At 43.0% G+C, this 17,951-nt stretch overlaps 1 protein-coding gene across 9 annotated transcripts in view; it reads right to left on the minus strand.

The window, feature by feature from the left end:
- The window catches only part of WDFY3 (WD repeat and FYVE domain containing 3), a 153,170-nt gene extending 135,980 nt beyond the window's left edge, over window positions 1–17,190 (minus strand). For 8 of the 9 annotated variants that reach the window (XM_030947533.1, XM_030947540.1, XM_030947538.1 and 5 more), the window contains exon 1: window positions 16,833–17,190. The gene's annotated coding sequence lies outside the window, so the exon portion shown is untranslated. The remainder of the gene's footprint in view (window positions 1–16,832) is intronic. The other variant, XM_030947541.1, reaches the window with a different exon arrangement.
- Window positions 17,191–17,951: the final 761 nt, after the last annotated feature.

Here is a 17,951-nt window from a genome sequence, read left to right on the forward strand (position 1 = left end):
CTTTATGAATTCTGTGGCTATCGTCACATTTGAACCAAAGTAATAAACTACAAAAATATCCCAAGCACTAACACAATTCTAATTTTCTAAGTGGATATTTTGCAGATACTTACAGGAGAACCAGTGTAACATTTATAAGAGAAATGAAGACAAATGAACTTATGAGGAATGACATCACTGAAGAATGAGCAGGAAAGAGGTTTTCCTGAGTGGTCATGTACTGTGCAGACCTGACACTGAGGCATTGCATGGACAGTGAAAGTGAAGTCTGATTCTAGAGTGAAAGACCACAAAGATACTGCATGCTATTTAAGAGGCAGTTGAACTTGAGTTTGCCAGCACTGAATACATAAAGATAATTCTAGCCTAATTATAGCTCTCTCATTAAGGACTTGGGCCAAAAGAACATAAGCTCTATCTCCTCATCTAAAATTTGCATTTCCTGTGATTACCTCTCTTCTGCTCCAAGTCTTGTCCATTTTGTTCCTCTTACCTCTGGGTCAGAAGTTTTGCATCCTTTCACCATTATTTGGGCTCACAGCCCAAAGCTACTGCATTGCAGGATCAGCAAAGACATGATGCAGCAATACTCCTCAATTTCTCTGGATGTGGAAGTACATGTCATTGCTGCCAATCTCTGAAAGCCATCCAGATAAAATTCAGAGGCCCACAGCATTTCAGAAAAAAATTTTAAGAACCCACAATGATGACACTAAGATGGCCATCCTGACACTTGATGTCCCGTTGTTATTTTCCAGCTAGCATCTAGAACACTGCAAAATTCACTGATTGTGCGAAGACAGAACAAACATGTACTCTGCTACTCACCCCTAAAACTCCACATGCTACCTCCTGTGCTCAGCACACACCACTTCCAGAAACAATTGTAGGAATTAGCAGAGAAGTGGAAATACCAGGATCTGTATTGCAGTGGAAGTACAGGCTAATTTCAGAAAGAAGAGAGACACCTACCCTGTATTGCTCTTGCCTCCACTCCAGCCTGTTAGCTCCTGGATAAGCAAACAGAACGAGAATGGCAACATCCCTGGTGAAGGGACAGGAAGCTGCTAACCAAAAGCCTGCACAAAGGAATATGCTAGCCATGCACTGATTCTGTATATACAACATATTGAGGGACCAGCAGCTGGAGAAAGGCACACTGCTCTCTGCTTAACTCGCAAGTGCTGAACTTGCCTCAGGAAAATGCAGCAGCTGCTGTTCTGTCTCATCAGCCTCCCTACACTCAGCAGATTGTCTTGACCAGTTACAACTCCAGAACCAGTGGCCAGGTCGCAGCCACATTCCATTAGCAACCACCTTAACAGGAGAGCAGCACATTCCAACTCCACCTTTCTTATACTTTTTCTTTCATATCAGGGATTGCTGCAGATGGCAATAATTCAATCCTTAAAGCCCCTTACTGTGAATATGCTACAAAGCAGCATAGCTTTATCCATAATGTCTCAGTTCTGAATTAAGTAAGCCACTTACCTCTCCTAATGCTTCTGCAACAATTCAGAATTTTGATTAATGACCTGCTCTGCAACAAGCACCCCTTACACCAACTTCATCAGCAGTCCACTCACTCCCCTCTTGACTCTGGCAAATACTTTGAACAATTCTCATGTTTAGGACTCAGGGGAGCCATTTTACCTACTCAGAGTAAAGCAACACCAGGCAACTCTCAAGACACTAGTGTACACTAATCCACGTGCAACTGGAACAGTTATTGTGGATAAAGAGCACAATGACCTTCCTTGTGGAAAAGAAAGGAAGATCCAAAAATCCCACCCACTCTCCCATTCCTTTTGGACTTGGTGCTAAAGAAGGAGCAGAAGGAGAAAGATCACAAACATGAAGTGCTCCAAGAATCCAATAAGAAAAATCTGGCACTGTAAAAAATTTACTTCTAAGACACATATTAAAAATGCTAAAAGCTAAGTAAACAGTAAATCTCATAGCTAAGCTTCCAAAGCTCCTCACTCTGCTACTCAGTTTCATTAGAAATGGTTTATATAAAAATGTGTCTTATTAGGAAACTCACACATCAAACAGAGAACTGACTCAAAAGAAACTTCTTAGGTGGCTTGGGTTGTTCTAGAGTTGATAATTTCTGATTGAACAGCTCTCTGAAAGTATGATCTTCAAAACCAACACCTAAGGTAATGGGAATTAAGTCCCTGCAAAAGACAATTATTTCCTCCCAAGGCTGCAGGGGCATTCCACATCTATCTTGATTTTGGACAGCTGGGTTCACACCCTTGTGAGAGGTGAATTCTGCCCTCTGTGCAGTTCAGCTGATGAGCAGTTTCTCTTAACTTTATCATCTGCCATCCACTATCAGATACTTCAAGTCTATAATGATCTCTTTTCCAATAAAGAATGGACACACAACTAACTCACACTCCCTGCAGAACCCCCCCTAAGACTCCAGGCTTTTTACATCCTTGTAATTTGTCTTCAGGCTTTGCAAATGTAATTGAGACTCATTCTAGGTCCTGAAAAATTTTCCTCATTACATTAAATCTATTTCTTCAAAGGGGAAGAGAGAAAAGAGCAAACTAGAAAGAAAGAGAAAAAAACCCGAAAGGCCATTATCAGTGACTTGGAAAAAAATGACAAAATTGAGCAGGCAAGTTCTAGATGCAGGAGGAAAAAAAGGAGATGCATCCAGAAGACATGAAGGAAATGGAAAATGGAAGATGGACTACAATTGTGTGGACACACAAGTCCTGAAAACCTATTTACTTAAACCATGAGAACCTCAAATGCAGATGTTCAAATCTGATTATTCCCGCTTTATAAACCTAAAGCTTAGTTTTGGAGGAGGTCAAAAAATGAAGGCAACAATAGCATAAAACAATGAAAATAATTGTCATTTGTTTTTCCCTTTAAATCACTAAAAGGCTTTTGCCTGCTTTGTCAGTAGCATAGTCTAGGAAATCCCAAAGCTTACTGTGTTTTGGCCTAAAAAAAATGCAAGGAGGAATATACCACTTCCTGAACCTGTCAAGTCTCGACAACTCTCCTGCCCAGCAAAAGAAAAAACCACAAAACTTTCATCTTTACATCATCCTAGTCAACATGAAATTAACATAAAAAAATTAGGATTTACATATCTTGCATAAAACTGAAGTTAACTCACTGATCACCAATCCTATGGACAAAAGGAAGGCATTGTAGATTCTAATAACCAGAAACAATTATGCTAGTCCCAAATTACCCGTGCATGTATATGCGGAAACAAAAATAACAACAAATGATTTGTCTAAAAAAAGCAATATTATTTAGAACATCGATGATATCCTGGATTTAGGTGAACTGAATTACTAGAAGCAATGAAGAGGGGAAAAAAATCTATGTCTTCAGTTTATTCTTTTTATTTTTAATGATAAAAAGGTCTCCATATTTAAAAAAAAATAGGGTGGAGGAGCAAGTTTTGAGATGGGTCCAAGTGCATAAGGCCCATGCTGCTATCTGTGGTTTCTTCCCTGCTCTGATGCATTTTCAGGAGGACACTGGAGGAATTCTCTGTAGCAATCTTTTTCCAAGCAACATTTTGGCATGATTCCAAAGCACTTGTTTTAAAACAGAAGCCCAGCAGTCTGAATCAGCAACAGACCTGCAAAAAGTCCATAAAGCATAATTTTCTTTCAAGGGCAGATCAGGATCGTCATACAATTGAGATTATGCTGCACAAAAAAAGACCCCAAAAAAATCTCTCAAACCAGCAGAATGGATAAATGAATGCTCTGACAAACCAGCACAGACACACACAAAACTCTGCTTGCTCTCATTAGCAGCATTTTTCGCAATAGCAAAATATTAAAAGACAAACAAACCAAACTCACTGGGCCAGGAAAGGGAATTAATGCATTTGTTTCATTTAAAGCACTCCCAGGAGAAACAGTAGCGCTTACGTGCCAGACTTACAAGAACAAACACTGCAAGAGAAACACTAACTGCGAAACAGAGATGGGTCACTAAGCTGGATTCTCCTAGTTGTGGCAAGCTGACACATTCCTTCCATCTGCTTGTCCAGACTTGACAGCATTCTGCCAGCAAGTGGCTGAAAAACCTATAGCCATGTTGATAATCTAAAGTATGTTCAGAGAGCACCTCCTCCTCTATCAGCCCAAAGGGAGAACTCCACCACCAAGCAACAAGCGCCCAATAGGGCACAAGGGTAAAAAGTGTCACTAACCAGCCAGGTGAAGGAGGAAGGCAACAAAGAGTACAAATAAACACTCAGGGTGACTGAAGAATATACAGTGTCAGAGGTACAAAAGAAATATTCTCTCAAATTTAATCAAGCTTTTTCATACTATTAAAAAGTAGGGACAAATCTCTGCCTATGTCCAAGTGAAAGTGACTAGCACTATTTCCTAAACTGAAAGATGATGAGGAAAAGAACATTGCATGATGATTGCAACACAATTTTCTTCAGCTTGCAGATCTATAAAGATAGTTCAGAAGAGAAACTGTCTTCCAAGACCTACTGTGGCACAAACGGCACTGCTTTGTCTCCACTTCCATCTCCCTGCCCTGTTGACAATACAACCAGCACACTGGAAGCCAAAACGTTTTAGTACTGGGAGGACCTCATTCTGAAATTGTCTGACATGCTTAAACTACTGAGGGGAAATTAAACAAAAAAACCATCACACCGATAACAACAAAACAAAACACAGCACCACAAAAAACACACACCAAAACAACACCAAACCCCACAAACCAAACAAACTGACACAAAACCCCAACTCCCTCCAAGCCCTCACCTACTAGGTTGAGTAATTAAATTTCTACCATTTTGAGACTGAATTGTGACTACGATAATGATGATAATGTTATTTAGACAAGTTATATTAGTTCAGATTTGCCAGACATCTTTCTCAGAGACATTTATATATGCTATCTCACCTGCATTATTAAATTGATCACTTTGAGATAAGCATGGTATCTTCACATGAATATACTCAGTCACTACCAGAGCTGGCACACGCTGCTCAGCATCATTAAAATGATACCTTCAGCTCAGCAACCTACCTTTAATCACATTAAAGGTACACCAGCTAATATAAGAAACAGAAGCCAGTAATTCATGTACCTGGATGAGCACACTGGGGGAGTAGATGGTAATTACAAAACAACTATTTGGATACAATTATTTGCACCTCTTTGCAGACAGGGCACCTTCCAATGACACCCATTTTAGTACCTCCAAATGCATGGCTATGTGCTAGAAACCAGATTGGGAAGAAGGGATCTGAACACACAGAACACAAATCCCAAAAGAACCAGCACGCCCATGGTGACTAAGTTACATGACCCTTGAGCGCAGCAGGAGGCGTCCCTGAATTGGGGAAGGAGGGGAGGGCTTCAAAGCAGGCAAGAAATATTACTGTGTAAACCAGCACACCAACAGACTACTCTGAGACATCTAAAGGTCAGCCTTCTTATAGCTCAAGAGAGCAACCAGAATACAAATGACTACCAAACACTTCAATATATTTTATTACTGAAAGCTAAATTTATTATTGAAGGTCAAGATAAAGTTAAAAAGAGCCTGGGTCGGCATCTCTACATGCAGATCATATTTATACAGCTCAGAGCTCTTGGACCAAGCAGATAATGGCATTACAACACATACTGGAAAGTGAGCAAACTCACTTTCCGTATGAAAATGAAACCTCTTAGGACTGGTAACTGGCCAGGAGAACAGATTATTAACCATGTAAGATTCCCCCTTAACTCACAGCCATTAATTACACAGAATATCTTTTTAAAAGAGACACCTCCATGCAAATAAAAGATGTTGCAACCATTGCAGCACTGCTTATGTGGATAATAATTTCTTACAGCAAAAAACCATTACAGTCATCCAAAGCTGATCATGACCACTGAAGCGACAGATTCTTTAAAAGGCAGTTGTTTTCAACTAAGAAAGGACACCACATAGAGTGAAAAGATGTAACATACTGTAATTATAGTGCCCCAGTACAAATGTTTTCCAGATATTGCTCCAGAACATCCATGTTCTCTGTCCTTACCTCTTCCTTTACCATGCCTTTTTATTGAAATAAAAACTAATTTAGACCTGGCTAGCTATTCTTTGAGATGAATCAACATGACATTTCAAAACAAACAGAAAATGAGAGTAACCTATTAAGAGGTACAAATTTTGAGACAGTGGTACAAGCCTACATACTTAGTACAAGCCTTCAGCTCATGATGAAGCTTTGCCATTGTCCTCCCAGACCTGTTCAACATTTCCTTTGACGTCTTAGAGTCCCATCTCAGAGGTATTCGCTACAAACAGTATAAACTAACATCAACATAAGCAAGGAAAAAAAGAAAGGGAGGGTGAGAACACCACATTCTTTCTGCAAGAGAGGACTAAGGAGCAGTATTAATGCAATATCTGTAAGCACATACACTCCACACAGCTCAGCCTAAGCATTATTCTAACAGTATCTGAGGAGAGAGCTGGAGGGCAACACAACTTATTTTTAATCCAAACACTAAGAGTTACAGTAAAATGGTCAAAGCAAAATCCTCCTGTCTTGTTTGTCAGACTACAGCTTTTCTTCTCCTACTTACATGTTGCTAATAAAGAAGCTAGGGACAGAGGGAAAGGGACCTATTTTGCTGGTTTTACTTTTTATTGGTAGATTTTTGCTTGTTAACTGGCAAACTGGACATCACCATACAAACAAAATTTAAAAGAAGGTGAAAAGAATTCTACAAAATTCAAGATACATGCAAACAAATACCACTTGTCCAGACTAAAAAATAACTGCAATACTTGAATTAAAGAGAAAATAGCATAGAAAAAAATAAAAGTTTTCATGATGCCTCCATTTCCCATTCATGTAGACAGAGCAATCTTCCTGAAACATTTATACAGAAAACTACTCAAAGACAGTCTTCATACATTAGTAAGAAAACACACCACTGTGCACCTACTTTTCTTCTTTAAATATCAAGGCCATTCATGAACCCCAAACAGGGCATTTCTTTTAAAAAGATGGGTTGTTCAGAGACTTCTCATCCAACATTATTTAATGCTTTAACAAGAAAGTGTGACTTCTGACCAATGTTCTTTACATGTTCCAAGTTAATAGTAAACTTTCAGTCGAGTCAGGGTGCTCCTGATCAAGCTCCTGTCCTTCTCCACCTGATTAAGTGCAGGCTCATTTCTTTGAACACACACCCTAAGCCAAGTAAAAGGGTCAAAGGGCACTTGTTTGTAATTAATTTGTTTAAATCTACAAAAGCAGCTTGCTTTCTCCTGGGTAGAGGTAAGAACCCTCTGCAAGCTGTGCTCACTTTTCAACAAGGTTTCCCTCAGCCACTGCTGGGACCTCACAGCTGCTGGCACATCACTGCTGCCCACCACTCCAAGGGCAAACACAGAAGTCTGAGCAACAGACCAGTTACAAGCCCACAAGTGGAGAAAAAAAACAGTTACAGTAAAATATCCAGTCTTTCATAGCCTATCACATTAAAAATTATTTTACTATTTACTATTTTCAGTATCATGTGGGAAAAATAAAGAAGAGAAAAAAACATCACTCTCTGCCTATCTGCCACTGGGCTTCACAGTGGACATGAAATATTCCCATGTTTTCATTTGCTATTTAAAGCATAAAAAAGCTTGTCCCATACCCTTACCTCTTTCTGTAAAAAGTCAGGCCTCTAAACACCATGTTCCCAACCTCCGCAAATGTCCTGCTTCAAGCATGATTACAGATGTCCCTTCCAACCAAAATTTGTCTGGTGTGTTCAAACTTTTCCAGGTGAACTTAAGATTTAAGATGAGTCCTTCCTCACATCACATAATAAAGATGAGTATTCAGAGACAGCAGCAGTCTGTTGAACCCAAGTCAAAAAAATGCATTTCAATTTACTACGACCCCGCAGTGCTTGAGGTGCTCCACTTCCCTACTCATTGTGAGTATTTTAAAGGCAGACAACAAGCATGTCTAGGGACTTCCACTTCAGCATCACAACCCCCAGCTTAATGCAACAAGACAACTCTAGGCTGAATTCCACACAATATGAACATCTACTAATGATGGTATCCTTTTCTTTTCCTAAACTATTTAAATAAGCTTATTCTCATACTTTGTGCTATTATGTTTTCATTTGAAATGTTTATCCTTACTCAGGTGGCAAGTTCAGCTTCATCCTGCAAATGATCATGGAAAAGAGGACAGACAGGAAAGTGGAAGAGCGTTTTCATCTTTTAAATTTATTCTGTTTGTTCCAGAGGAACCTAAACCCTCACCTTGGTATATTCTCTACTCAATCTGAGCTACTTCAGATAAACATCAACTATATTGATCTCCTCCTCTAAAGAAAGATCACAATGCAAAGACACATAGCTAGACTAAAAAGATTTTTCCAAGTACATTACTTGCAGTACACACACCTCCTCTGCTTCCTTTTATTAAAAAGGAGGAAAAAAACCTCAACCAAACCCAAACAAACAAAAACCTAAACATTCACATCATCATCTGTATTTGAAGCATACAATATACACCTATGTGCTTTACTGAAATAAAAACAAGTTATGACTTTAGGGTTTAACTGATCAGTAGGCTATCCCAATTCATACCAGGGAAGTTTATGTGCTGATTTTGGCTGGAATAGAGTTCATTTTATTCAGAGTGGCTGCTATGGGGGTGTGTTCTGGATTTATGCTGAACTCAGGGTTGATAACACAGAGATGTTTTTGTTATTGCTGAGCAGGGCTTACACAGAGCCAGGGCCTGTTCTGCCCTTTGTACCAGCCACACCAGCAAGGAAGCTGAGGATGCATGGGATGGTGGGAGGAGACACTGCCCACACAGGTGACCCCAGCTGACCAAAGGGATATTCCAGACCACATGACCTCATGCTCAGTACACAAACTGAGGGGAAGAAGGAAAGGGGAGTGATGGTGTTGGTCTTCCAAAGAAATGGTTATCCATGATGGGGCCCTGCTCTCCTGGAGAAAGCTGATGAGCCCGTGGGAAGCAGGGAATCCATTCCATGTTTCACTTAGCTTGTGTGTGTGGCTTTTGCTTTCCCTGTTAAACTGCCTTGATCTCAACCCACAAGTTTTCCAGCTTTTACCAAGTTTACCAGCTTTAATTCTGACTCCCTCCCCATTCCTGGCACAGTGCAAGTGAGCAAGTGGCTCCACGGGGCTTGGTTACCAGCTGGGGATAAACCCTGACACTATACAAGTAATTGAAAAAAAATCCTGTTACTTATACAGCACATCCAGAGTCCTGTCTGTACAAAAACACCACCAGCTGAACTACAAGGGCTTTCAACAGACAGCAGGGAAGCCATGGTCTCCCCTGTCTTGATCCAACACTGCTGGGAGCATGGCTATGTTGCTGGAAAGAAATGCAAGCAAAATACTTCTGTCTCCAGAAATTGCTACAGTCAACAAAAGACATGTTGCTTTACACACTCTAATCTAATAATGAAAAGCTTGAGAAGATACTCCCTGGTTACTTCATGACCCACTCAAAAGCTAAATTAAGTATTCATCACTAGCTTAGGCTCACTGCTCAGAACTGTTAAAAAGAAACTTTTGCAAACCTAATTAACAAGCAAATTATCATTCTCTTAGACCACATCCATAGAGACTTTGTTTTTACATTTGTACTGTGGCTCACTGCTCAACTGCTGACTCAAGTATTAGTATTTAACTTGTGATGCAATACCAAAACGGTTTCTATGCCTATTCCACATGACTGCTTATAAAATTATAACAAATGTTTACTTCTGCCTGTTCAGATAGGCATTCTTCTGCTGCAAGCATAAAGAAACTCCCAAATAAAATAAATTCCACTCCTCCTCAGTCACCTTATCAGACAGGAAACCAGTGATGGCAAGACTATTACCAGCTCTGATCACAGCTTTCTCAGTCTCATACCTGTGGCACTCCAGCTCAGAGAATTCTGCCATGTGAAGATTCCAAAGATGACGTAACCCTCACAGTTGTGGGGAAAAAATGACAACTGCATGCTTAAGGCTCAAAATCAAAAAAGAAATCAATTTGCTTTGTGCTTTCAATGCTTTAAAAGCCGTAATTTGAGACAATCTCACTACTGGAGGGCCTACACCATGACATTTCAACTCTGAGAACAACAAAAGGCCCAACTTTTACATTAAGAAATGCACTCTTCAGCTGTTTTGTCTGTCATTCTGCCATGTGATACATTCTGTACTCTGTGCACTCATGCAAATACAAACTAAGGCCTCACCTCGTTCCTGGCTCTCGCTTGAAGACCCAAGGACCTCCTTAAAATCCCATTAGAAGTAAACAAGCCTTGGCAAGCATACAAATGCAGAACCAAATCCTAAGACCATCAATGGCACTCTGAATGCTATCAAGGTGGTGAATTCCTGTCTCTTGGTTCCAATACTCCTTTGGTTGTCTTCAGGCAACTGTTCAGTTTGATTTTTTGTTGTTTTAGGGGGTTTTGTTGAGGCTTTTTGGGGGTGGTTTTTTTGTTTGTTTCTTGGGGTTTTTCCCCTAAACCTAAGTATCATTTCTGAGCTTGCTTCCATGCATCACTGGCCCCCCTCTCTGCATACTTTGGCTGCAGGAATCACGTGAACTGGTACTGCCACTGATGCCTCCGTATCATAAAAACAAGCTTCCCCTAGAACAGCTCTCTACCACAGGCTGATACTCCCCACTGGTCTAATAAACCTCAGACAAAAGCTCAGGCTCATTATGCCAAGTGCACTTACATCTGATTAACCTTCTCAGGGAACTTTACCTAAGGCACTCTGAACAGTGTTTCTCCCTTTCGGGATTGCCCATCATCTAAGCACTTTAAAAGTCTTTAGAAAGTTTTATTACCAACCCAAGTTGATGTTTTGGCATATTTTATCCCTCTCTGTCCTTTAAACAACATATCTTCTGGATACCCTAAGCATTTGCTTAGCCCTGCAATTTCTCCTTCTATTCCCCTTATCTCAAATTAAACAAAAAAAGGATATGCTTACAGTGCCAAATAACCAAACACAGACTTTCGGAAGTTCCTGCTGTACAAACCCCCTCTTCCTGTTACAGCCAATCTGTGAGCTCAGATTTTGGTTCTCAACAAGAACCAGGGATAAAAAGCAACACTATTTATCACCATGGCATTCAAATGCATTCCACTTTCTGAAGCAACATGCCATCACCTATTCACACAAATCAAACCATCCTGCTTTGGACAACACCGAGATTTTCACCATGTCTTCAGAGGAAAATAATAAATCATCTGGTAACATAAGATGGTTCACTTGCACCCACATTCCACCTGGCAGAATGATACTGAGAAAAGTAGCGCTAGGTAGAGCTACTCTCTCATACCCAATGCATGGTGATCACTCTGACAAAAGCTGCAGTAAAATAGAAAGCCAGATGTACATTTTTCTCAAGAGCTACTGATCCACACTCTCACTGAAGTCATCACATTCCAAAATTGAAAGACCCCAAAAAAACCCAAAACACCTAAGAACGTGTAGGAGTATCTTCTCCTTCTAGCCATGTGTCTATCTTTGCACTACCAAATTGTCAGCTCTGAAGGTTTGGGGTTTTTTTCCCCATTTGCATATTTGATACATCTCGTTTAAGATAAGGATCAATGTTGCTAACTCCCCCTTAATTCTGAAATCCTTCACTACAAATCCTCAAATGCAAATTCAAAATCAAAACTGTCACAGCCATTAGTAAGAAAATGTATGATTCAATAGAGGGACCAGCTTTATCGTTAAATGGGTCTGACTCTCCTAAGGTAGATGACTTAGAATTAGAAAAAGAAGCTTAAGTTACCCATGAATGGTAATGGAACTGATGAACACTCACCCAGCCTGAAAAAGCAGGGATTTATCTCTTACATGCTTACAGCGCAACAAAAAAAAATCTGTAGAGCAAGAGAGAAAGGGATGAAATAAGCCACCTGGAATATCCACTTCTTCTATGTGTTTTCAAATTTATTATTGTCTGTACATTAGGTTAGCCAAACTGATCAAAGCTTTTTCCATGTCATATTGTAATAAAAACACATGGAAATAACAATATTTGTGAAAGTGTAAGAACTAAAGATCCTATTAATTCATTTCTTATTGTTATAATTCAGATGCATCCATCTCATCTTTCACTGACACGTCTTAAAATTTGCCCAGAAATGAGAAGCCACTTGCCTTCATACCATTCAACATCCCTTATTGTTTATGGCTCCCACACAATTCCCTCTTTCCTAGCACAACACTGTTCAACTGCATTTGAAATTTCAGAAGGTATTTTTCTACATGTTCAAGTTCTGCAAATCTGTTCCTATTCTGCAATATGTGAGAAGCATTACAAGTCACATGCTTAAGACAGGCAGAAATCCATCACAGGGTAGTGATGAAACACCAAAACCAGCAAAGCAGTCAAGTCCCTCTTCCCTCATATGAGAAAGATCCCAAAGATGGCATGTAGCTCTCACTGGAATAAAGTAATTCCAAAACAACATCAAACTTTTTTTTCTCCTAATCTCAGTACAGTTTTACATCCATTATCACAGCTTTGCTCAACAGGTAGGGAGAGAAAAAAAAATTACACCATAAGAAAAAGCCAAAAATGTTCCCTGCTGTCATTCAAAATTTCAAAAACATCAGCACAATTGTCAAAAATCATGTCAACTGTACATTTGCACACAGAACAAAAATCAGAAAATTTTGCCCCAGAGCTTTCATGGGAAAAAACTTAAGATGTAGGTCATCTTCACTCAAAAAGACTTAAAGAAAAAAAACCTCCTGCATACTTAGACCAAAGCAAACAGAAAAGGAACAAGACCTATTCTTCCTTCTTTGGACAGGACAAAGCAGCCCTTCTCACTTGTTTTGAAAGCCTTGATACCAGCCAAGAGCTCCTAGCTCTTGGAATAAGAAAGTTCCCCCAACAGTGACACCAACACCTGAGACTATGCCATGCCCCCCCAGCAAGATGCTGCCATTCAGTCCTCACAGCAGGCACCAAGTCCCTGTTTGTATCAGGGAGCTGCTGTACACATTTACCTGTGATCTCCAGAAGAACAGGGGAGGTGACTAAAAACCCAAAGCCTGCACTACTGCCTCATCAAACATGGGTTGCTTGCCAAACAGATGCTCTCAAGGCTGGATTACCACTAACGCATACTCAGTCCTGCAAAGCTTGCAGTGCTCTCACCTGAGCCAAGAAGCTGCTCTCACCTCCCCACCAATGACTTCAGTTAAAATGTTACATCCTGCCAGCAGGATTTTGTACCCAACAAAAGGATATGGCAACATTTTCTGTACTGTCTGTGGGAGAGTGGCTTAAAACAAATGCACACAGGAACCTTACAGTCATGTCCTCCCCAGCCTGGCCAAGGTATGAACAGCCCAGCAGCAGGATGAAAGCCTCCAACAGAAGATAAACAGTTTTACTCGTGCATTATGAAACTGTAAATGAAATGACAAAGTTAAAGAGAGCTGTTCTAGGAGATATGACAATCTTACATCAATGCACCTCAGTCCTTTAACACATGAAGGCTTAAAGACTCAAGCTGTTGGTCACTTAGGACAGATAAGTAACAAAAAAAGTACTTTTTAAAGCAACCAGCACTCCAAGCACATCAAAGAAACTGACATTTGTATGTATTTGTCATAACTTGGACACTTCCGATAGTGTACTATTGCAATCAGCAACACCACCAGCATGAAAAAAAATAATCAAGAAGGAAACCAGCGAAGTTGAAAGCTTCTATATTAAAGCCATGAGGAAATAATTTGTTTTCCACCTACACACATCCAGAAATTGTACTGTGGACCAACAGAAAATTCTATTTCCCGTTACAAAATTCAAGTTACATTCTAGTAACATATCATAAGAATAGACTTCCATGACACTAATTATCAGAGAAGCAAGCAAGCAATAGGGGGTAAGTTGTGACTTAGATGTATGGTTTCTCACAGCATATTTTATCTGAACTCTTCAAAATCTGTTTATTTTGGACAAATGACACAAGACTTCCTCATGGCAGGAAGTCCTGCAAGTCAAAGGCCACTGCTGAAACAGTATTTCCACTATTTTGCAATAGGGACTGAAAATCACTTACAGACATGAACAAAACTGCTAATTAACATGAACAGATTTGTCCTCTGTCAATTTAACCACCCAAGAGGGAACCACTCTCTTCTCTTTACATTTTTCAGCTTAGTGCATCTTCAGAAACCCAAGTGAATGCCCAAGCCCCAGCCACAGAACAATTAATATCAACATTTGGGAAGTGAAACACCATGTTACAACACCAAAGTTTCCAAAGAATCTCATGACAGTCCTGAGCATTTCAAAGGGTAAGCAGAACATCTGTCCACACTCACTCCCATTCCCTGCACACATAGCACCACTGAAAGTTTCCTGAACGCTAAAAATCCCACAGAACACTTGTGGAAAACTGTGAATTAGTTAATGCAAGGTTGGTGGATGTGAAACACACTGCTGAATTCCTCTAAAAGCAACACACATCAATACATCCTGAAGACCTGCTCACCTTGCACACTTCTGCCAGTTTAGCTCCACTAAACCAGAATGAAGTACCAAGGCTTGAGTAGCCACACAGGCAGCTGTCAGATCACTTTCTCAGACCACTCCAGTACCAAGATGCAACAAGATAATGTAGTCTTGTTATGTCAAGGTTGAAATTACCAATTACTATAATTATTTTTTTATTTAGCATCTTTCTGCTACCACTTTGAACAAAAAGATAAGCACTCTTTTCCCATAGTCCTGTTCTCTCTCCCTAGTACTGTGTGGTAGCAGTACTACCAAGATGCTGATCTTGATGTACTGAACTGGAAACAAACAACTGACTGGATACACCCTTACTTAAACCTTGATACAGAAATGTTGTATTACATCTTCAAATGGGTGCTGAAGATACTAAGTCACTGCAGCACCATGATTAACTAGATAATCAGCTGGCTAAGAGATGCAATATGACCATAAAAACCAAAACATACTACATTTTTATTCCAAGTCTAGAAGCCTAAAATTGCCCAACTAGAAAAGCAAATGTGCTCAGTTCCTAGCAAACACATACCAGAGTGAAGAATACCATGCACCATCCTCCAATCTGATATTTGATGGATTCTTCTACCCAAAACACCTTGTTATCAACAGTGTTGAGTATTCCAGACCTAGCTCCAAATGAGCTCAACAGGCCCACACCATATAGTGAGGAGACACCCACTCACAGTCCAAACATGCAGCTGAATTTAGACTGCCAGCACGTCTTGCAGGGCCACGGAACAAAGACACAATGCCACATGAACATGGACACATTTCCAGGACACAATGCCTGCCTACAACCCAAAAGCAAAGAAAGACTTGGCTGGCTTACTGCCACTGACCAGTTCCCACAGCAGGTAAGTTCATATCTTCAAATGCTGTATGTCTACCAAAATGGTGCAGGATGAATAAGATATTGCAGAAATGTGAGTTCACACAGACTGTACAATTTGTTCACATAGCCTACTTCAAGACACTGCTAGCTTGTCACCAAAATGTGCCAAGGATGCAATCAAGCTGGCTCTCTGCAGAGCCTGACTGGATCCATAGGATTCTGTGAGCTCAGGAATATCCTACAGCTGTACAGCCATAACTGGGCACAGAAGCATACACAGGCATCAGGGAGCAACCCAGCTTTGGTGAAGAAAAATAACTTGTTAGCTACAACTTGCAAAAATTACTTCTCTTCACAGGAAAGCCACCACTTGTTTTTCGTAGTAAAATTTCATGGTCCAATATGTGGACACACATGCACCTCGTCACAAAGCAAGATTACGAAGAAACCAAAATTCAGTCATTAAAATAAGGCCAGGACTCACAGGTCTACACTGAAATCTTGCAAATTACTCTAGTTAGCAAATTTCAGTTAAATCATTCATGAAACTCTAGGTCAAAACAATACATCTAGTCCTTTGCACTTCTTCCATAAGTGTTCTGCTATGCAGGCACAGCTAGAAATTACAGTCTTAACATTTCAAGGTGAACATCACACAGGGTTTCAGCACCCAGCACTACTGACTGGTCTCTATGCAAACCTCTCCATTTGCGGGGACCACCTCTCAGAACTGCAGGGCGAAAACCACGCTCAAGACAAGGAGCAGGTACTTCAGCAGCCCCGCAAATCCCCTCAACACCATGTTCCGAACCCTCCAGGGGCCACGACTCCCCTGTCCTCAGGGACAAACCTGTCGGGTTCTGTAACTTCAATGTCCCTGCCGCACCGCGGGGTCGACAGCTCGAGGCTGCCGCCAAAATCAGTACCCGCATGAAAAATCAAAATAAAACGCGGGCGGAAAAGCCGACCCGACCCACGGCCTGTGAGCCGCCCAGTGCCCGGGGCGACCCCCTCACATTCCCTGCAGGCCTCCCCAGGGCCGCGGCCGCCGGGCCCCTCCCGCACCCCGCCGGGGCTCCCGCGGGAAATCCGCCCGCCCCAGGCACAACAAAGGCGGCCGGAGCGGGCCAGCGCTCGCGGGGCTCCTTGGCGACCCCCGGCTTCCCGCGGGCCCCCCCTGGCCGCGGCCCCGGCACAGCCCCTGCATTGGAGCCGGAGGGGGGGGTGCCCGCGCAGTGACAATGATCGGCCGCCCCCGGCACCTGCGCCGCCGCCCCCTCCACCAGCCCGGCCCGGCCGCTCGGCATCCCTGGAGAGCGGGGCCTGCGGCCGGACCGAGGGGGCGCCGGGTCTCCCCGGGCCCGCCGACGGCGCAACAAAGCGGCGGGGCCCGGGAGGCGGCGGGTAGCGCCAGTGGGCACTCACCGGGGGGCAGCGAGGTCCCGGCGGTGCGGCTGTGCCGGCCCGGGGGGGGGCGGCGGGCGGTTCGTCCCTCCTCGCTCTCCTCTCTGCGCTCTCTCTCCGCGAGCAGGGCTCGGCTCGGGGGGTTACGCGGCGCGGCGGCCGCGGCCGGGCGGTGCGGGCCGGGCCGGGAGGACGGTTCCTCCCGGGCGGGCTCCGGCGGGGAGGCGCCGCCGCCGCCGCTGCTGCACCGTCCGGGCGCCGGGGTCGTCCCGGCCCCATCAAGGCCGGGCCGCGCCGAGGGGGCCGCGGAGGGAGCGGGGCCGCTCCCCGCGGCGGCTGGTGGCCATCTTAGTCCTCCTCCTCGGCGCCGCGTGCCCCCTCCCCGCCCGGCTGCCAGCGCTGCCTCCTCCCTCCGCTCCTCCTCCTCCTCCTCCCACTGCTCCCGGCTGGCTGCGGTCGCTCCCGCGGCCCGGCGAGGCCGCCCGAGGAGAATCGCTTGGTCGTGGCAGGCCGTGGGCCCACTTCTTAATTCTGGGGTTTATTACAATTATCTTACCTTTTGGAGCGGTGGGTTTGGCTTCTCCCCGTTCTGTGACAGAATTCCCACTCCTCTAGCGCTGGCCGCCCGTGTCCTCTCCCCTCTGCCCCGCCGCCCCAGGCCCGAGTAGCTGACGCGCGAGGAGAAGCTGTCCCGAGCAGGGTCCTGGTTGTGCGATGAGAAGGGGAGTGCAGGTCGATGCCGGAGCAAATAACCCACCCTTGAGCTGGGCTTGAGGTGCTGTCCCTTTTGCTCAAGTACACATCTAGGGAAAGTCCCCTGGATATCCCTAGTGCCGACCACAGAGAGGATTGTATGCCTGTGCTGACCAACCATTCTCATCTGTGTCATCCAGATGTTGAAACAGAATTAGTTACCCTTTTCCTACTTAATCCAGAACTCCTGTTAAATTCCCAAAGCCGAAGGACTCCTTTCTGTCTGCAGAACAAAACTTCAATTTGGCCTTGCACTGGGCACAGAGTGCAGGGTGTAACTGCAACCCCGAGGCAAACTTCATCCTCTTGGACACTCTTGAGGAGCAGCACAAAGGTGTGTCCACACGTGTGTGACCAAATATCCTTCTGCCTTTTTCCAATCACTTA

Source organism: Camarhynchus parvulus, chromosome 4, assembly GCF_901933205.1.
Source record: "Camarhynchus parvulus chromosome 4, STF_HiC, whole genome shotgun sequence".
NCBI lineage: Eukaryota > Metazoa > Chordata > Aves > Passeriformes > Thraupidae > Camarhynchus > Camarhynchus parvulus.